Source organism: Argiope bruennichi, chromosome 7 (assembly GCF_947563725.1).
Source record: "Argiope bruennichi chromosome 7, qqArgBrue1.1, whole genome shotgun sequence".
Lineage (NCBI taxonomy): Eukaryota > Metazoa > Arthropoda > Arachnida > Araneae > Araneidae > Argiope > Argiope bruennichi.
In genome coordinates, this window is record NC_079157.1 from 120,008,943 (window position 1) to 120,032,209 (window position 23,267).

The 23,267-nt window shown below is 28.4% G+C and overlaps 2 long non-coding RNA genes across 2 annotated transcripts; both read right to left on the reverse strand.

Annotated features, from left to right (window-relative positions):
• Positions 1–332: 332 nt before the first annotated feature.
• Positions 333–1,970, reverse strand: LOC129976378 (uncharacterized). Its single transcript, XR_008785134.1, has 2 exons — positions 1,786–1,970; positions 333–755 (listed from the first exon to the last, which is right to left on the reverse strand). It is a non-coding gene; the product is annotated as an uncharacterized LOC129976378 (long non-coding RNA).
• A 13,563-nt stretch (positions 1,971–15,533) lies between these two features.
• Positions 15,534–20,598, reverse strand: LOC129976710 (uncharacterized). Its single transcript, XR_008785174.1, has 2 exons — positions 20,423–20,598; positions 15,534–15,797 (listed from the first exon to the last, which is right to left on the reverse strand). It is a non-coding gene; the product is annotated as an uncharacterized LOC129976710 (long non-coding RNA).
• Positions 20,599–23,267: the final 2,669 nt, after the last annotated feature.

Consider the following 23,267-nt stretch of genomic DNA (forward strand, 5'->3'; position numbering starts at 1 on the left):
TTGCAGATTCATCCATTTTAATTTAAAGCATAAATTCTACGGGAGCTAACAGAAAATTGGAAAGATACATATTACGTTATGACTGAAGGCCTTTATAATATTATGAGTGAATTATATGACTATCAAAATTTGAAGTTTTAAAACATTTTGATGAAGAAGTTATTAAAGTAGCAATTGCATAAAATATTTAATTATTAAAATTTTAACGAACATTAAGATTGGCGAACCGGCTGGTCGCCAAAGGCGGCTAGTTTCTAATAAATTCAAAATAATGTATTATATTAAAGTAACTTTTCTTATGAAATTATTGTAACATAAATATAATACAGAAAAAAGTTTTTCAATAGTTTTATTATCATGAAGTCACCGATACATATTTCAAACTTAAGATTTATAAATATCAGAAATCGCAATGAAATTGCACAGTAGAATTGTAAAATGCTTCAGTTGCATTTTATCGGTGATCTTCATACTTTAACTCAAAATATAAAACGGAATATATCCCCAATAAACCTGAAAATGCCATCAACAAATCCAGTTATGCCACCTGCCAGTCCTGGGCGATCAGTCGCGCCCACCTTAGTATTCATTCCATTATCATCTTCGGGTGATCTTTTGACCATCACTCTGGGAGCAGCCAAAGTATCACTGTGCACTTTTGAGGATTCTCTAGACAGCCTTTTAGCTCCTGATGGTTTGCTTAAGGCAACAGTAAGGATTGCAGAGCACAAAATTATAATCCAAAATAGTTTCATCTGAATAGGGTAAAAAAAAAGTTCATACAAATTAATAATCATTGTCCAATATTAAAATTTTCAAAAATATAGAAATAAATGTCAACAATAAAATATTTTTTTAAAAAGCATCGCACACTCGAAACTGTTTAAGTGTGGTCTTCTTTTATGCTATTCCTAATTGAACAAATACAAAATAGATGGAAATTTTTTAGTAGCTAAAAAAAAGGTTTAAAAGCAAAATCTTCTAATTTAGAACTTTATCAAATATTTCGTTTAATATTTTGTTGATAACTTGAGAAATATTTTCCCTAGTTCTTGAGCTGCGAAATAACTTGCATTTCTATTATTTCTTTATATACTAGATACCAAATGCTAAAGAACATGAAGTTATCAAATTTTTCATTTTATAAAACATTAAAACATCCATATTTTTTTTTAAAATTATATATTGCATTTATATAACTCAAGAACTTCAGAATATATTCAGAAAATATTATATCAAATTTGAATAAAATATAATTTAGATTTTAATTTAATAGATTTTTTTGTGTAAAGATTGCACCGAAGCTTAGATTTTAGAAGAAACATTTAAGGATAAAAATAACATTATGAAACCCAAATTATGCAAAAATAAAAACTTATGAAATTTCTCAAAGGATGAAATTTTAAAGGCTTTATAAATAATACTGAAAAAAGGCTTTATAAATAACACTATTTAAAAATTAAAAATTTTAAATAAAAAATATTTAATATTTTTGCCAAAAATCAAAATTTTAACATAATTGCCTACCTTAAAAGCTTGATGAAATAATTTTAAAATATTTTCCACGGAAGTGAACAATTCATTCAAAAATCTAGCTTGGAATATATTGGATATGCTTTAGATTTAAAAAATAAATTTAGTATATTTTAGTATCTTCGAATAACAAAAAAGAAAAGATACTATAAACATGAAAGTGAAAAATATATAGTCACAACTATAAGAAAATACCAAATCTAAAAATAATTCAAAACAGTTGGAAAAAAAAAAAAACATTGTCAAACATACCTTAAAGCTGAATTCTGAAATTTTTGACAGTTCGGTAAGTTTTAAAGATAAGATAAAGTTGAATTCAGTTGAAGTCAATTTTCTTGTACTCTTGGGATGTATAATCTCTTAAAAATGCGATATTATCATAGTAATCTGGCCTTTTGTAGCGAATTGGAGGGAAAAAAATGTTTTCGAGTCATTGTATTACAATTACATTTAAGCAAATTGATGCAATGAATTAAAATGATTATTAAGAAATACATTCACATACCTTATTATATACTATTACTGAACATTTTTGGATTTTTGAAACTATTTCCCATCATTTAAAATCGATCATTATTTTTAAGATTCCATCTTACCATGCCTAGCTGGAAAAGGCAAATGAGAAGACATTTTTTTTTTCTTTTTGCGATTGCATTTACTTTTCGATTACGGAAGCAAATATAAAGGTAAAACAGTTTGCTCTCATTAAAATATCTCTGTAATCAATATTTATCTCCATATATTAATATAAAACATCATTCCAGCCATACATTTTCTTTGATTCGATCTTTTTTCTAAAGCTTTCTCAAATAAGCACTTGTTTATTAATTATTTTCCTTTTTCAAGTGTGCCCATTTCACTGTTCAGGAATATCCTTACGATTCCAAGTGAGAATTTACTATCTCAAGTGCAGATGTTTAAGTTAAAGATGTCGATAATTGCCAAGAATCTTTTGAAAACTAAATGCAAACGATTTTTTACACACTTGTGTTTTATAAAGTATTAGTTGGTACTCGACGCGTTGCTGCCGCAGAAAAAGTAATTTTGAATATATCTTTTGAAATATCAAATAGCTGTCTTGTTTAATTAGGAATGATAGAAAGGATGATATTTATTTTCTTATCGGCAATGAATCCATTCATTGAAATTGAATGCTATATAAAGGAGAAATATAAATATTATTCATTCCATTTTTTGACTTTATTATTCAAATATGCATTAGGGTAGACAATATTTATTTTCCGTCTTCAGCAAAAACAAATAAATTTCTTGGCTGTCCGACTCGTAAGCATCCAGCATACAACTGGCCAAGTGAAAAACATGGATTTTCATTCATTGGTTTCATCCGCGCACTTAAAGTGATTGACCTTGCGCCTTGTTGATGGTCATCGAGAATGAAAGTCGAATGGGGAACTGCAGTCGTTTGAAATCAAAAAGCATGTCGGTGGGAATAATGGGAAAGCGTGGAATGAGCATATCTACTTCAATCGACTTTCCATTGGGAATAGTTGCTTCGCTTCTTGCCGCATATTGGTCTTTTAATTCTGATGCTCGTGATCAGGTAGCATATAAACGTTGTCTTTTGATTCTTGTCGCATGCTGATCTTGAGATTTTGAAACATGTGAATTTGCAATTCGTAAACGATCTGCTTTATTGCTCGCTTGTCGCTCCTCGTTTGTTTGAGGAGCTCGAATTGGCTTATTTCTACGTGCTGAGCTAGTAGACTATTAAGTGACGAACGTTAGGGGACATATTTTTTGTCGATGCCGTCAACACGATATACCTTGTATAACCGAAATATCATTTGTCGATTCGCTGAATAAATAGAAAAACTACTGTTTGCTCTGTAAAATTCCTTTACATATAACTTACCTCGATAGGTATCGATAATAATAATTCTGATTTGCATGTGTGATATAAACTCTATATAATATGTGCGGTTTACCCCAGGCAAAATATTGTGCACGCTAAATGACAGCATCCTGTATAGATGATTATACATTAATAAGAAAAAAATTAGCGTTTGCACTAAATATTTTCGATTTCATTTCACTTACATTGATTGGCATCAATCATAATAATTTTATTTTGTTTGTTTTATGTACGATTAACTCCGAATGACATATTCTGCTAGGCGTTTACTGTTTATCTTTTGTAAACTGTCAATTTTGAAATATATCATTCGCGCAAGTGCAAGCAATAAGTTGATCAAGTTTCATCGTGATCGGTTGAACGGTATGATTGTTATAATCGAAATTCTCGCATTGATATTTCTTTGAATTTTGGATTTTTATATATCGTCTACTTCGATAAACTATTTTTGGAATTATGCTCGTGCGTATGTCTATTTGTGTATATCTAAATTTGTGTCTATCTGTAATATGTTTTTACGCTTTTAATAATCGAAAAGCGTAATTCTTTTTGCTGAAATTTAGTAATTGGTCTTTTTCTTAATTTATGCATCTTTAGGAGATATAAGGTGTGTTTCAAATTTTTAGGGACACCATATAAAAACATAAAATCGAAATAATTTTTACCTAATATCTGCAAAAACTTCTTTGAAAAACATGAAAAATTAAATATAATAAAAAAATCTAAAATAATTAAATAAATATCAATGCTAATAAAAGAAGAAATTACAAAAAAATGCCAAATTTGTGTTTCAAATTTTTAGGGACAGCTAGATGAGATGGTATATAAATTCAAGTTAAATCTTTATTATTGCTCATTTTCATTTACTACCAGTTGTTTTAATAACTTAAAAAGCTTATATTGAAAACGTCCTCTTTAGTACTTAATTTTTTGTCGAAGAAATATGGCTAAAGGGAAATGCTTATCAGATCTTGAAAAAGGCCAAATAAAAGCTTATTACAGCGAAAAAAGTCTTTGAGAAATATTGCAGCCCTCATAAAACGTTCAAAACGTGCCGTGGAAAATTATGTGAAGCAGTTAAATGTGAAATCAACTGCCATTCAAAAGCGATGACCTAAGCCAAAGCTCGAGTCAAGTACCCGCAGGAGAATTATTCAGAAATGTGTAAATGAAAAATCATCAGTACGAAAAGTAACAAAAGAATTGAAACTGCTATGTTCTCACACTACTGTTTGGAGGTCAATCAAGAGCAATAAAAACATGAAATATGCGAAAAAGGCTTGCAAACCACCACTTGCCAAACAACACAAATTACAACCTTTATTCTGGGCAAAGGAATACATGCATTTCAAAGATGAGTGGATAGAAGTCATGTTCAGCGACGAGAAGAAGTTTAATCTAGATGGGCCAGACGGTTGGAGATATTACTGGCATGATCTAAGAAAAGAACCAGAGATTTTCTCCAAAAGGCAAATGGGTGGTGGATCTGTTATGATTTGGGGAGCGTTTAGCTTCAATGGTACATGCGAACTGGCATTTGTGAATGAAAGAATGGATTCTGATCGATACCAAGAAATGTTACAAACACATTTACTTAATGCAGGACTTGAAATATGTGGTCCAAATTGGACTTTTCAATAAGATAATGCATCTATCCACAGCTCAAAATCAACAAAAAAGTGGTTTAGAGATAACAATGTGAAAGTTATGGATTGGCCAGCTAGAAGCCCTGATCTAAACCCCATTGGAAATCTATGGGGTCTTTTGGCAAGAACAGTTTATGAAGGAGGGCGTCAATTTTATTCGAAAATGCAACTTCAACAAGCAATAATGAAAGCTTGGTGTTCTCTGGATCCAACACTTCTTCAGAACCTAATATATTCCATGCCAAACAGAATATATGATGTCATCAGAAAAAATGTTGCTAATATTGAACGGTAAAAAAGTTTAATTTGAAGTTTTGAAGCTTTTAATTCCACTGTCCCTAAAAATTTGAAACACAAAATTTGTGCTGCTCTTTTGTTTAGTTATTTCAAAGTTGAAATTTATTTGTGTAATCTTTATTTGTTTAATATAAATTATCTTACAATACTTATTTTTGTTATTATCTAACTTGTTTCAGAAATAAATGTCAAATATTTATTATTCACGCTTTTATTTTCATTTTTATTGGTGTCCCTAAAAAATTGAACACACCTTAGGTCATATTAGTCAAGGGAAAAAAAAGGATTTATTTAAAATATATCCTTAATTAGTTCGCTACATTATAAATTTAAACAAAGCAACTGTCAATAACATGTACATGATTACTGAAAGTGTGTTTTTTTTTCACTTTCAGTCATTTTATTTATGTGTCTATAGTTGCCACTCATGATAAAAGTAAATATATGTAAAATAAAGTGTTCTTAAATATTATATAATGTGTTCTTAAACGCATGTTGCCACTTCATTCAATGAAAGTATTAAATATTTTTTTTTTTATATTTGTTCGTGATCGCAGCAGATTTTTAAAAAAATGATAAACATTTTAAAAAAAGCAGAGAAAAGAATCATAGAGCAGATAATAGTTTATTGATAGCCTACAAACTTAAGGAAAGGTTTTTTTAAAGATATACCAAGAATATTTCAAAATATCTATAAAGCAGAGGGACACTTCATCATTAGAAAACTTATTTTTATTTCCACTGCAGAAATTTTTCTAATGCAAATCGATAATTTATTGTTGCTTAAAATTTAATCAATGGCTTATTTTTTTACCATACATTATAAATGTTATTCTTATGTCAAATGCACTACAAAATAGAGAAAGAACACTCACGATTTTTAAAAAGTTTACTGTAATTAATTTTTTTCCTTCAAAGTCATAATATTATTTCACAAATACAAATTTAAAACACGTTTCGATAACATTGTAACAAAATAACTGGAAGGAAACGATTTTTCATGTAACATGAAAAATTGTAACAAAAGTCACTGTAACGGAAATTATTACTTCGAATCTATTCATCGTTTTTAGTAAATAGAAATACTGTACTTAATGAAATCATTTCAGAAAACTTCTGATTATATTAGAGTTGTTGTTTTACAAATTCAACCAAAACAAAAATGCACTAAATTTCAAGCAACCCAGGGAAAAGAATCGTAAAAAGAAACAGTATCTGTTGAATATGACTACAAGAAAATTTAATGCAGATTTTTTTTACCAATTTATGAAGTTATTCTTCAAACCAATCTGTTTTTGCATGCAAATTCAAATAATATTCAGAGCTTTAAGCTTGGTTTTGACATTACATAATGCAGCGCATTTGACACTGCCTTTTGTCATAGAGTGAAAAAAAAAATACAGCATCCGTTTCAAGATAAAATCTTTTACTTTCATCAAATTTGAGAAGAGAGAAATAAATAGTATACAAGTTGACGGATTTTGATCAGAATTTGACACAAATCTACAGTTCGAATGAGAAGACTGTTTAACAAATTTAGAATCATCTAAGTGTTTCCATTCTAGAATTACTAAGTTTATTTATATATATTGGCTGATTTAAATATAATGCTAGAAATATATATTTTAGATCGCAATTTTCTAAAATAGTGGAAATTTATCAAAACTTTAAAAATTAAATTTTGAAGGATTTCAGTTTTTATTCTTCGTGCATTATTTCACGATAGAGAAGTTAAAATGTTTGAAAGCACCAATAAATAATCAAAATTATATATTCTATAGTATGATTAAAAAAGTTGCATTATTTTCATTGAATCAGAAATTTAGCGTAACAAAAACTTAAGAAAATTCTTCAACAGAGAAGTAAGTATTAGTAGTTCAATTTTCATTGAATCAAAATTTAGAGAAACAATAATTCAAGAAAATTCTTCCTTATATTCAAAAAAGATCCTCATTTGCTTTAAAAAAAGTTATCAAGGACATTCGGGGCGATCTTTGACGTGAATTTCAAGGATTTTTTTGCCTTTATCCCTACCTTTAGCTGGATCAGGAACTACAAATTCATTTAGAGAGAACCGAAAAGACAGTGGTGTATTGTCTAAGTATACGAGGGAAGAGCATTAATATTATTTTTTTCAAAAGAATCTTTTCAAAATCCCGATGTCTTTCTGAGCATGGAACATTAATGATTTTTTTATATTTATTTCAATCTAAACTCAATTCTTTTTTTTTCATTAAGAGACATTCAAAACATTCATTATCTAATTTTGCTCGAGTTTTGAATAGAATAACCGTCTGTATAAGAATCTAAAACTTTCAAAAATACTTTTTTTTTTGAAAGTACGCTTTACCAGATCGGCCGGCTAAAAGTTATAAAAGTTAAAATTAAAAAAAAAACCACCTTGAGTTGATTATAGACATGACAAATCTCGAGCTTACATAGATTGCGATTTCAGATAAATTATAATTTATAGCACTTGCTCAGAGTTGTTCTTTCTCTAATCTGATCTTGATTTGAATAGAACCTTGATAGAAATTCGAAGATATTCATTTAAATCCTCTCTTTAATAGCAGACTTCATGCGAATAAAAACACCATAAAGTTCTTTACTATAGTTTCATAAAAAGCAACTTTAAATATTGGATTACGTTTCATAAAAGTTCTTCCCCCCCCCCTTTTTTTTGAAATTTAAAAACATACTCTAAAACTATCAGAATGGTCCCAAAGATTGCATCGCATTCTTTCTCATAACGGTTTATTCTCCTCTGAATTCTCGCATAAAATGGTGGTTCGTGGATAAAACCATGTATATCATGAGTGCTCAGATATTTATTTTCAGAGTCCAATAAAAGAAAGGTATCGTATAATATAAGATCTAATACAACACAAAATCCGATATTTGTTTATTATTAATTACGGATTACGGAAGAACTTATTTGGCGATCAATCATTGGGATGAGGGTAAAAGATTAATAGAAAATCAAGCATGTATTTGGACACCTTTTCCCTGACCGATTAAAATTAAAATTTGATACAGAATTACAATTGTACTGAATAGATCTCGAAATGTTATTTAATCCATATTGTTAAGTTTTTAAATTATTGTGTTTACATAAAGGCAAAAGTACAGACCGACGGACGAAATTTGATACAGATTTACACTTTGCCAAATCTTTGTAATAAATTTTATCTATCTATTTTTTTTTTTTTCCTTTTTGTAACTATTGTGTTAACTTCTTTCAGATAGCCGGACAGACAGACTTCCTCTGAATGGATTTCGTTCAAAACTTGGCAGATATCTGTAAATTGGTGTTAAAATTATATACCAAATTTCATCTTCTAACTCAAAGCAATTTTGTATTGCCTTGCACACAGACGAATAAACAAGATTTCAAAAATATATTTTTTATATTCAGAGAAGCCTGAAAGGTGGTGATTCTTGAAAATCTCTCGAGTTCCAATTTTTTGATGATTGCAATATTTCCTCAAAGAAAAAACACCTTAAAATACAGCCTATCGTTGCCTTGAGCACTTAAAAAAACAATTAATCTTAAAAACAATAAACTTTTTAAGGCTTGACGATTTTTTAAAGAAATAAAATTGAGAATTCAAAATAAATTTGGGGAAATGTTTTTGAATTATTATTTAAGCAATGATTTTTGGTCATTTCTTGGTGATGCAAAAGATTTAAATCTTAGCATACCCGTTTGATGAAATGTATTGGGAAAAAATAATTTGAAATATATTTCGGTTTTAATAAATGCTTTCCTCACAAGAATTTTTATCTCAAACTTAAAATTCTTGATCAAAGATTCTTTTGTTTCTGAGCATTATAAACTCAAGGAGAACTAGAATAAAGAATGAAGGAAAAAATTCTTTTTATCAGAAAATCCTTGATCAAAATGACAAATGAGATTTCTAAGAAAAATTCTTTCAAGAACCTGGCATTTCACTATGGATTTGTTTCACCATAGAGTGATATTATTCAAATTCCAATCGTTTTCTTTTTATCATACAGTAATGTTGCCAACTCATTATTCATAATGATATACGGGTAAGCAAGAAACTGTAGAGAAATATAAATTTTGAACAAAACGATACTGCCTTTATTTTTAAAGAGCATGAGTCTTAGAATTGTTTGAATTTCAGCAATTTTAAGTGATGAGACCATAAAATTTAGGAAAAAATTTTCCCCTATTCGTTAGCCTTTACATAAGCTTTTTCAAAACACTGTGTGTCTTTTCAACATATTTGCATATTTTTGGATTTAATTATTTTTAACAAACGGGATAACCTTTGGATAGTTACAGTGTTAATTAACTTTAAAACTGATCTTTTAAGGATTTTTTTTTCAAATACAGTATATGTTCGTAAAATTGTTATATCATCATTAAATTCCTCTTTATGGTAATACGTCATTTTGAGGTATGTATTTTTGTATCAAATATCTAGCTACTCTGACTTCTGATATCTGATGAGAAAAAGGATTGATGAGTGTATATTTCATAGCCTTATTATAGACCAATTGAATCCCTATACATATAACTGCTTTAGCAATATCACATGTCAAATTTCATTTATTTAAATTGCCATTTTTTTTTAATTTTTACATTTACCTACGTCTGAATTTACAGTCCCAAAGAGGGTCAATCAATTAACAAATTTCTTTCAAAATTTAATTTAGTTCTACATCTTTGATGCTAAAATTGCTTAATAAATTTTATTTGTCTAGCAATTTACGTTTTATAATTATCATCTCACTTGCGGTTGGACAGCCAGACAGAGAGCATGGGAATAGGTTTTGTTTAAAATTTGATCGATATTTACAAATTTGGTGTGAAAATCATATACCACATTTCACCCTCTTTTAACTTAAAACATTTTTAAGTTATATTTCAAATGTTCAATTTTCGGGAACTATATGATAGAAAAATTTCCAAAATTATGTATCTCAAATTCTAGAAGGTTTGAAATGAGGGAATTCGTCCAAATGTCGGGTTCGAATTTTTGACGAATTACAATGCTTAGCATACTTCATACGCGAGAAAATAAAAATGCGAGAAAATGTTCCATTTATTTGTACGTATTTACTACGAACACATTCTGGAAATAACGTCAGTAAAATAAATTTATTGTTCTATTCATTTTTTTTTGTGTGTCTGTCAACAAATATAATTTATGAATACAAATTTTACTATATATTAGTAAACGATAAAGAATTTACTCTGTATATACTTTCATAAGTTGTTTATGCAGAATGGTCTTAAGATAATGTGAGAAGTTTGGAAGAAATTTATGCAGCAAAATGTGACCAAATTTGATTTGTATATAGCTTTGACCATAAGATTTCACTTCATGAAAAATAAATTAGTTCTTATTTTTGTTACTAGCTGGCATATAGCTCTATGGATGCAGTTGTCCAAATCAATTGAGTTATATAAATCACAATTTCGATTATAGTTTTTTTTTCATTTTGGCATTTTTGAAACATATTATGATTGAAATCTACTTTTAAATGTACCTTTTAATTCCCTAAGGATGCGAAATGAATCATCAAAGTCAAAAATTTAGATGACAGGCAAAAACAGTCATGGGCATAGGGTTGCTAGAACTATTCCTCTTTGTTTTGGGGTTACCACATTGGCGATAAATTTAAAGAATGCATTAAAGTACATTTTTCAATGAGTTGATTGAAAAAAAAATGCATTCTTTGTATCATTGATTTATAGGACTAGCAGTATTATGCAGCTATTCGGGGGGGGGGGGCTAGATTATCAGAGTTCCATTTCTAAACCACACTTTTCTATTTATCTCATAGAGATCCGAAAATCGTTGCCAACTACTTTGTGATCATCTACAAAGAAATGTGATGCAAATTATTCATTCGCTTTATTACTTATTGAAGGCTAAACTGAGCACTATTTTGAATTATTACAGTTTCAGCAGCAATTGTTAGTGCAAATCTTACTATTCTGAATGTAAGTAATGTAAACTCATTTGCTGCATATTTCAACAATGCCAAAATAAAATTTGCTGTAAAAATAGTAATTTTTGTAATTCTTTTGGTTAAATGAGTAGGCTAACTGCTTATACAGAGCCATTTTGCAACAGGTGGGAAAGATAGGAACTTTTTAAATGAATCGAAAATATCATGAACAGAATAGTATATATACGAAATGTACTTATATTTGGCTGAACATATTCTTTGTAATCGAACTCTAAACATCTACCATTACTTCATAATAATCCTTCATATAGTTCATAATCAGAAGGAATATAAAAAGATCAATTACAAATTTTTATCAATTGTCTAAAGTTATAACTGATATCTATTTGTATGCTTCAACAATTAATAACTAGTGTGCCTGTATGTTTGCAGTTGTTATCAAAGCACCGGATTCAAATTGGAATAATTCGACGCAATTCATAATTAATTGGTAAATCAATATTTTGTATTGACTATTCGTTTAGCAGCTTTTATAAATGAATCGCAATAATTTCCAAACAAGGTGAAGACGAAACTCATAAGTCGTTGACAAGCTTTAATGAATTTCTTACAAATATTATCGAAAACTATTTTCAACTTTTCTTTACAGCGAGTACAGAGCTGTACCAGAAGAACTTTTCCTCTGATTGCCAACTAGTATAAATGATGTACCACTAAACTGTTAAGACTTAATTTTCTTCATTGAAACGATCTGCTTTCCTTCCAATTACCCTGAGAATAAATTTACTCGTCTATACTTTTGTATCACCCTGCCTGTGTTGACAATGTCAGCTGCTGATAAAAGAAGACAAGAACCTCATCTTGGATACACAGTTTATCTGCTTCTTTATCTGTTTACGGTTATCTGCTTTTTCTTCATCAATATAATGAGTTATATTTCAGGGTGTAATTAATTGCACGTAACTAAATAGTACTCATTAGGATCCTATTGCAATAAAAGAAGTTGATTTATATGAATCAGAATTTAAACAATGGAAACTGCTATTCTGAGTAATGCAACTTCACGTTTTCAGTGAAAATTAGTTGATTTTGTAAGGCATATTTGCAATCTCGCATTTTTTCCCGTATTATTATGTTTGATGGACTGTGACATTAACAACCTCGATGAAAATCGTAAATTTTCATATTTCTTCATTTTCAGATCAAAGTTATTTTGAATTTTTTCGACAGAGTAAGGACGTTGTAATAAACGTGTTTCGTAATAGAATGATTTTTTCACCATGAAAATTATGTCTCAATATTTATTTATATTTCTAGTTTCATGCATACATATACATAGTGTATCTATTGTAATCGTGGTCAAATAACTAATTTCTAAATTGATAAAGATAGGCACTTAGGTGCATCCAATTGGAAAGTACTTTATTGCCATGAAATACTCTAAATGTCAAGCTAGTGCATTTTTATTTTGTCTGAATCAATAAATTCATTACTAGAAAAAATTGCGTTGTTTATATATTTATTAGAAGTCACATTAAGTAATATATTCTTGGCATACTACTTCTAATAATAAAATTTCCACTTTTCTGCTTCTAAAATCGATCAAGTTATGAAGCTTCAAATTTCACTATTTTATAGCAAATTGGCACTTTCTCAAAGAAACAGCATAGTTTCATTGGTGGATCTTTTTCGAGGTGGCTATTATAATGATCTAAAATCATATAAAATAGTGATGTTCAGATTTTCATACTTTAGTCGGTTTTAATCGCAGGAGAGTGAAATTTTTATTTGTTTAATCTATTAGCAGCCATGATCCCTATTTGGGAATTTCGGAATTTTACGTACACCACTCGGCGCTATGAATATATTTGGTACGCTTGATAGTTTAATTTCATTCTAAATATATAACAGTCAATAGTTAGTACAATAGAAAGAGTGTATTTTCTGTGCCTCGGTTTTTTACAATAAGCGAACAAATTTGAAATTCATCTGTAAGTTGAAAGGGATAGAATTAGCATATTTGAAGACATATTTTTGTTTGGATTTTACATAAAAATACCGTATATAAATATGTAATTTAGAGATTATAATAACGATATGTTACTTACTCAGTCTTTAGTTGTTTATTGAAATAATTCTATTAATCATTTTTTAACGATAAATTTTTTTTCAAAAATATCAATTATCTACAAGACAAAACATAATTTGAATATGATTGTACTATTGCACAACTTTTTGTGCATATGTACAACCTATCTGGCCAAAAATTTAAAAAAAATTGATAGTTAATGGGTTAAGACTCTAAAGTAAAATGTGTTTATATATTCAAATTAATGTATTATGTGTGTTTCAAATATTTTATGAAATATGGTAGCAAATGAAAAACAGATTTCGATTTTTTTTCGTAAGTACATATATTGACTCAAGCAGCATAAAATATATTTTAAATCATTTAGAGCATATCCTTCAGCTGAAAGTATACATCGACCGTTTGATATCTAACGGTTTTATTTCTGCCTTCTATAACGTTGTAGAAATTAAATACCTGGATTAAAGTGAGCACTTCGTATGTACAAAATAAAAAAGTGAATTTTTAATTGAACAACGACTAGTTTGAATTGTATTTGCTTATAAAATTATTTCAGATAAAACTATTTAAAAAGACTATAGAAATTTTTGAAAAGGAAGTTTCCTGTATTTTCTTCTCTAATAGATTTTAAGCATTATTTCAATTAAAATAACAATCCTATTTGATTTTTCTTTTTAAAAATTTGGAAGTGAATCTGGAAGCCCAGAAGCTTTTTGGCAGTCTACAATATGTGAACTATTCGTTTTTAATCATAAATTTATCATTTCATAAGTTCCAGGCAAAAAAAGCTATTAAATTCCTTGGAAATAAAGAGACTGTTCGTATGTCTTCACCGTTACTCAATAAGTGTTGATGATTTGATGCTCTGGTGTATTCGTTGTAGCTATCAATCCTTATTTTGTCAATTTCGAAAGATGTTTTGAACACAAAATCAAAATTGTTTCTGATACATGGCAAAAATAAGTTGCGGATAAATGAAAAATAAGCAGCATTTAATAAAGAGATATGAGAATTTTAAAGAAATAAAAATTTAAGCATCCAATAAAGTAATTATTATTATAAAAATTTATTATTAAATTAAGGAATAACAATAAATTAATATTAATTATGTGCATTATTTAAATTTATTAATTACTGATTAAAATATATTAAATTAACTTAAAAACTGCCTCATTATAATTACTTTCTTGTTTTTATTTTTTATATGTTTTGTTAGAAGCGAATAATATCATTTAGCAAGAGACTTTTATGATCTGTTATGGATAAATATTTCCTATTGTTATTCATTATGACAGAAAAATTGAGACAAATTTACTTTTAAAAACATAATTTCAACTGTAAATGCCTAGTTTCCAAGTTTAATATAAACTTTAGAGATGTAAAAATGATCTCGGAAATATTTCCTAGCGTTCTTATGATGCAACTCTTTATATATTTACCATCGCATTTTGACAGTCTTAAACTTGCTTACTTTTTCTATTATATCCCTCATATCAAAAAATGTGTAATTAATTTTAAAGATTTTATTATTAGAAATTTTGATGTGTTCCAGAATAATTTGGTAATGAAAACGATTTTTTCACCTAATTTAAATTAAAAGACCTTTTTTTCTTTGATATAAGTTTGTTTACTAAGCGATATTTTGTATAATGGAATTATTTTCGTAGAAAAATAAATAGGAAAGTCAGAATCATAGATATTTATCAAAATCTTGAACTTGAATTGTCTATAACAGTTGCCTTAATTCGAAAATTTTGTTTTTAATTAAAGCCGTGATAAAATATGAAGAAATAAATTCATTTATTATTGCATATCAAGCTAATATGAACCTGAAGAACAGATAAATTATGAATGTATGTCATTTTTATTCAAAATGCCTTTTTAATAAAATAAAAAAATTAATTAAAATGGATATGTAATATTTTGCTTCGAGGTAAATGGTAAAGCTCAAGTTGAAATAATTTTAAAAAACATGACAATATTTTGTATATTTTCATAGAATAGTGACAATTCTTTTCGTAATAAAATAAGTAGAGTAATCAGAATCATGGATATTTATCAAAATCGTGAACTCGAATTTTTTGCTAATTTCAGTCATTTTTTTCTTGTTGAACTTTGTATATATGAAAGAAAAAAAAATTCTACCAAAAAAATGAATAATTTTTTTTTATTTCAAGTGTCTAGAAGGAATTGTTGAAGTTAATTTCTTATTCTAGCTGGACAATTTCAGTAACTCTAACAACGCTGACAGAGAGACGCGTAAATCTATACAGAGGTCGACATTGAGTAATTTTCCATTATTGGATTGTCGAGTAACTCTTGCTCCACGAATTTCTGCTTCCATAGCTGCTACTTGGAGAAAAAGAAAGCAGGAACATAACACCAAGCCGACTAAAAAGATGTAGCAATTCATCTACATTGCAAAAACAAAAACAAATTAATATTCAACTAACATTTTTTGAATAGTGCCATAAATACTATACTGTTCAAGTTCAAAAGATGTTTATGTGCATATTACTTGATTTTTCAAGTGGGAAATTATTTATAATATCAGAGTTCTTCGCATATTAATGTATTCTGAATAACAAAAGTGCAAAAATATATTGCTTGTTGATAAATATATTGAGTGCATCTATCAACCACTCAATTATTATTTAAATATAAAAAATGGATAAAAAACAATTCAATAATTATTATTTTTTTAAAATTTATTCTTTGCTGTTATGACAGCAAATTAATCAGTTTCAAAAATTTTCATGTTTCAACAATCGCCATTTTTTAAATATTTCATCTGATTATCCGACTGAATAAATTAGTAAATAATTTTTAAGAAACTACAAACCAAAAAAAGCAAAATTTACGAAACTATACAATAAAATAAATCTTTTTTAGAGTCAAAAACTTAAGAGAGAAACATTTAAGAGTCAAAAAAAAACTTTTTAGGAACTTTTAAGAGTCTAAAGGAAGGAGCATTGTGTTTAGGGCGTGCCATTGCTGCTACATCTAAAACATCTATGGAATTAACCAAATTAGCGAATTAAATTGTAAAAATTATAGGAAAAAATGAATCAGTCCCGAAGGAATCTTCAAGCAGGGATTCAAACTAGAGATTTTTTTTCTGTGAGGGATCTAACTTACATCCAAGTATTGAATCCTCGTGACCCGGAAATCCCAAGCAATTCATGTTTTTATTTGAAGAATCAAAGTTCACAAAGCAAAAATATTAAAATCAGACAATAAATAAAATACACAACACCAAACATAAAATTATTTCAAAATTCCCACCAAGGAAAATCACAGCAAAATAAAATCAAAATAAAATACACAACATCGAACACAAGATTATTTCAAAATTCCAACCAAGTAAAACTACAGCAAAATCAAATCAAATAAAACCACACACATACAAAAAAACAATATTTGATTTTATTTTTATGATTGAATTTATTGTTTGTCAATTGTTTTTTGTGTGTGTGGTCTGATTTGATTTGATTTTGCTGTGGTTTTACTTGGTTGGACTTTTGAAATAATTTGGTGTTGTGTATTTTGTTTATTGTCTAGCTTTTATGCCTCTGCTCTATGCATATTGATTTTTCCAACAACATAAAAAAAACTAAACTGCTTGCAATTTTTGCGTTACGAGGGGCCAGTATTTGGACTAAAGTCAGACCCCTCACAGAAAAAAAAATTCCTGGTTCGAATCTCTGCTTCAAGTTAGCCTTTAATAATCTTCGATCAGGATTCCTCCTTTCCACAATTTTTTACAATTTAAACTTTATACTTCGCTAATTTGGTTAAATAATTTTTATTGTTTCCCAGTTGATAATCATTTTATATGAAATCTGCTGATTTTTTAATGAAATTATTAATACTTTCTTAGAGTAGTATCAATTCTACAGAATTGTGTGCCTGAGTACAAGCTGAAGCGTCGAAAAATATTTCTGATCTCTTTTTCATTTTAATTATTAAGAAATTTATAGACAATCTCTACTCTATGCATGGTTTGTCCTTGAAGTTGCATAGTTGCACTAAGCTCTACAAATCATTCAAAAAATTTACTTATTCTTTTATTAGAAACATTTGGAAAATTATCCTTACAGAGATGTAAATTATTTGAAAGAGGGAAAAATAAAAATTATTTTTAATCGCCTCATATGGTTACAATTTTTTTAAATAAAAATATAATGTCATTTGCAAAACTACAGCTAGCATCAAAAAGGAATTTCAAATTAATAAGATGATGTCTGATTTGAAAATATATTGTCATATTAATTTCAGTAATTAGTAATATTAATTGTCATTCTTTTAATTCAAATTCATTGACGATTGACAAATTAATATAATAATGTCACTTGAAGCCGCTTAAAATTTGGTACATGTAAACTACCTCGTGCATCATCAGATAGGATGCCAAAATCATCCAAAATCCTGAACAAGGTAGAACACTAAATAGAAGCAACAAAACCTGGTGCGAGATTATTTCTTGGGAAACAGGTGCTCTCAAAGAAAGGATGTTTCAAAAGTTTAATTAGATTTTTAAATAAAAATTATTCAAAATATTAATGTTTTTTCTAAATTACTTCGGAGCTTATTATTGAGCAAAAAACATATTTTCGTTACTTTAAATTTCAAAATATCAATTTTTTAGTGAAATCAATTTTATTTTCGAACATTTTAATTTCTTATTTAGCCAAAATTTTAAATAAAAAAAGCATAATGTAAGTAAAAGTATAATCAAATCGAAAAATATAAGATATATGTTTACAGTATGTTTTACAAAATTATTTTTCAATGCAATTCATTACAATATTTATGATGAAATTGAAGAATTGTTCATTTCTTTTTGTAATAGTTATTATAGGGAGTAAAATGAGTAAATACATAAAAATAATATAAAGATAGATGGATTAAACATTATCATACTAAACATTTTCATGCTGAGTTCCGAACTTGATTAGAATCTTTTCAAAAATTTTATTTCTTGGCTGTAGCTCAGAATTTTCCGAAAACTCTGTTATTAAGCATATCTACATGATCTACAACAAGCAAAAAAGTAGAAAGAAAAAAGGATGTGATTGGAGCTACAAAGATGAATAGCTTGTGTTTAGTAATAGAAAATTAAGAAATTTGAAATCTTAAACTATCTTTCTTCTTGTTCTTGTTTTGTTACATGCTTATTCTTCAAAAATGTTTTTTTCCGCCAGACTTTTGTTCAATTATTCACTTACTATATGTCTTTGATATGATTTCTTTTTTCTTTTCTTTACCATAAATCAATTATCCAGATAAGAATTGTTGTTTGAGAGAAATATAGACATATTCTGGAGTTTATTTTTAAATCAGCCCTCCAGGATCACGGCGAACAAATTATTAAACAGACACGAAAACCTCTTAGGCAGAAATAAATATAAATCTACACTGAATATAAAACTTTGAATTGAAGATTGTTGAAAGACAATTTTTTCAAGTCATTTTTATAGCACTGCTCGTTTTTCCTTCTCAAAAATTAGCAGTGCTATAAAAATGATATTGTGGCCCTAATGCTAAAAAATGACAAAATATACTTTTCATTCTTTATTCAATACCCTAGTCAAAATTTAATGGCAGTATTATTTGCAACCTGAAATACAAACTTAGTTAGAATAACACCCCATTTTACACTTGCAATCACAAAATTACATACCAATTTGATATATTTAAGTTCTTGTGTTTCTGAATTATTACATGTTTCTGAAAGTGCAGATTGACAGATGGTCACCCCCTTGTTCGATTTCGCTCAAAATTTGTGTCTATATTATAGATGATAAGTTTGAGTACCGAATTATGTCCATCTAATCCGTTTTGTGGTTTCCGTGTTAAATTATTGCCGCACAGCCGGATGGACAGACTTTCACTGTACAGGTGTTGCCTAAAATTTAACAGAAATCTACAAATTTGGTGTAAAGACCGTATACCAAATTTCAAACATCTGGCTCAGAGCAGTTTTTGAGTTATCTTTGTCACAAACAAACAAACAGACAGACGAGCAGAAAGACAGATATTTTCCAAAAATGCATATTGCGACTTAGGAAGGTTTAAAACGCGGAGATTCGCAAAATCTCGAGTTAAAATTTTTTTTACTATTAAATTGTTTTTTCTATATTTCATATACGAAAAAGTAAAAATGTGCAGAACAGCAAACATATTTCATTCGCCATAAAAATTAAGATGCACGTTAATTTCTGAAGGTGGGATCAACTAAAAAGACTGAATGATGCATTGATTTGAAAAGTAATAAAAATGTTTCAATATTTAAATAAAAAAAATTACAATTTGAAAAACCGTATACGTATATTAAGGATAACAATTAATCATGTTGGTTATTCTTCCGAAATTATTGCGAATGGAGACTCGAAAAATATCTTATTTTGCAATTAACAAGCTGAGATTTACTTAATATATGGTCCCCGGTGGGTTGGTTTTTTTGAGGGGGAGGGAATGGAGTTTGCAGTCGACAAAATTGGGTATATCTCAAGAACTACTGCGAATTTCGGAATGAAATTTAATACACATATAAAAAAAGGCCAACTGAATTGAATTTTAAAAAAATCTCAATTTCCGTAATGAAAAAATTTTAAGATAATAATTAATTATGTTAATTAACGCGGTTAATCAGTTTGCCTACCTCAAAAACCTGTCCCCTTCGAATCATTTCCATAGACATCAAATTTGTGAAATTGCGATAAAAAATAACAAAGTTACAGAGGTGTCCCACTTGTTTTGTTGACGACTATACCTGGAGCTATATGCACATTTAAAACTAGGCAATAAATAACATGCTACGTCTTGGTGTACCCTCAATAAAAGAACGAACAACTCATGCAAAAGATAAAAGACTAATTGTATGAAAGAGAAAGGTAAGTTCACATCTGCTGTAGTTACATATCCATGAAAGATGCGCATGCTGTAGAAACCATGTGGAAGATTATAGATTACTTCAAATATTTTTAAAACGTAAAAAATACAAAGAGAATAATTAAAAAAAAGCCGATAACTTACATTTCGATTCCTTTGTAAATCTGTAAGCAAATGCGATATTTTTCAGTAATTTATATCTTTTATGCAATGTCCGATAAATCCAGATTTCAATGCATCATCTATTTTTCAAGAGTACAGAAAAAAAAAACTAATTTTTAACAAACAATGATGGATCGAAGTCATTAAATATTACAACAATGCATGCGCTTAGAAAATGCATCGTAATATAAAATGTCGGAATTAGAGTTTTGGCATCTTTTTAAAGAAAATGAATCGCAGAATATGTTCACCGCTTTATAACAAATCAAAACATTTTGAAGGCGTGAATTAACACTTTTTTTTTGTTAAATTAGCCAAAAAAATCTGATTTGTTTCATATAAGAAATTATAATTGCAACTTACAGCAACGATATTATCTGCAAACAGCATGATACCCAATTTAAATTCATTATACTATTTTCTATGCGAGAAGATTATCTAGATCACAGCAGTCTATAATCAAATGCGCAGCATTTTTCCATTGATCGACACCATCTCATCTTTTGAATAGAAATAGAAATTGAGGTAACCAAATAGCAGAGTCATTGCTTGCTCAAAGGCCTCATTTCTTTCTAAGATCAATCATATGGACTTTATATCTCTGAAATCTGAAACTTTCTTGTAATAATATATGGTAATTTGGAAATGGAGGCTCGATTCAGATGCCAATTTTGGTATTTGAAAGTTGTTGGAACAAAATGTCCTAAAATAAATGATCTGTATATTTGAAAATAGGAAAAAAATCAAAGAACAAGTCTCGAAGATCAACCCACTGTATCGATTTCACCGATTTTTTCTTCATATGAAAGTTCATGACACCTGGACATGCCATCAATCTTTACTTGTTTCATACTTCATTCCATTTTCGAAATAAATCCCCAAAACATTACTTCACTGGGCATTCCGTATTGAAAAAAGAATGAGAGAGTTTCCTAGTCCCAATCATAATACCAATTTCACCAATTTTTATTTCATTTGAAACTTCTAGATTTGCTGTCAATGGTCGCCTGTTCTCCTCCCTTTTCGAATAAAATTTCATTACATATTCTCATGTAAAAAAAAAAAAATCAATAACGGAATTTTCCAAGCTCGACTGCTGATTCAGTTTCGCTTATTTTCATCTCATTTGAATCCTTATAACGTCTGGATACCTCCTCAATAGTCTCCTCTTCGTCTCTGCTTTACATTTTTGAGAGATATCGCGAAATATAGAAATGCTCCTATCTTTAACAACTGGGCCGATTTCGTCAATTAATTTCGTCTCTTTAAATGCACAGCTAGGTAATTAAACTAAGTAGAATTTAATGCTCAAACATAATTTTGAATTGAATTTTCATCTGGTGCGATAAATCGTAGCTCATTGAAGCTGGTGGACATTGCTAAATCGATGCTATCAATACGATCACCGAAGGCTGCTATCATGCAATTTAAATCTTTGAAGGCTGAAATGACAGTAATATGATATGGGAATTTGTAAAAACGAAAGTCACATTATTTTTTTAGAATTATTAATAAATAATTAGTCGGGTGGATTAAATTGGATCGACAAAATAAAAAGGTAACAGGAAAATTTTTTATTTCATTTTTTTTTAAATTTAGAATAATTCTCTCTAGCTTCAGAACACTTGCCACAGATGATTAATAATAGTTCGAATGCCTATCACAATTCACTTTGCTGAATTTCTTACAAAGCATGTCTCGAGGTTGTTTGTAGGGTAGGTATATCATCAGAATAAAAAAACTTTTAAATTCATTTTAAGAAATTATAGAAGAAATAACAAAGGGCTGAAGCAGGCAAATCAGGTGTTGATTTAACAAATAGACGTGAAAATCCACAAGAAATGTGTGAGTTATGGGTGAGATCGTTATCATACATCAAATACAAATGCTGGACAAATACGGTGAATAATTTTGCCATCAAATGTTTCAACGTATTTAAATAAACTATTTGCCTAGTCGAACCATTTTGTGTGTGTGAGTTCATTGCGATAGTACCCTTTCAACCGATGAAGTCAATAAACATTATTTTGATTTCAGATGGATGGAAATTTTTTTTAATTTCCATTTCGAACATTTTCATAAATCATTTTAAAAACTATGTTTCATCATCTCTAATAATCGATTTCAAGTAGTTTGGATAAACGTTTTCGAAAAGTTTTGATTTTTTTTACAATTGTGTGGTAAGATTTTTCCAACTTTAAAATACTTAACAATTTTTAAACTTCAAAAATACTGTTCAGCATGGAAAACTTTCAAAACTACTTCCTTCAAAAATTTTCAATTAATACAAAAGTAGAAAATGTTGGTGTAATCGTGAATTCGGAATAAAATTTTCTAGCTTTTATTATGTTTTAAGAAAAATGTTATTAGTCTGTTGGCCGTTTAATTAAAAGTAATTTTATGCAGTTATTATCTCAGTAATATAAATAAAATTTCAACGTTTTAAATACAAAATTCTGTAAAAATATAAAGCCATAAAATGGAACGGCATTTTCATGAACCACAAAACCAAAATTTACCAGTTAAATGTCAAAAATGTTTTAAAAATTATTAAAAAAAAAATGCGGAAAATTTTCTTTTTGCTTAAAAACAGGCATAATACAAAAACCTTCTAGATTAAAAATTTATTAAATGATTTGCATAAAATCTTGCATATTGCTTAATAAATGCACTTTCCTGAACTAAAAAGGAAACGCTCTTACTATAGAATCTTTAAATATTGGGGTTAAACTGACAAACAATATGAAATTTTCATTTTTTTTTTTTTTTCGTATTGCGAAGCATTGAGCAACTATAAAATATTTTTAAATGAACAGATTACTTTTTT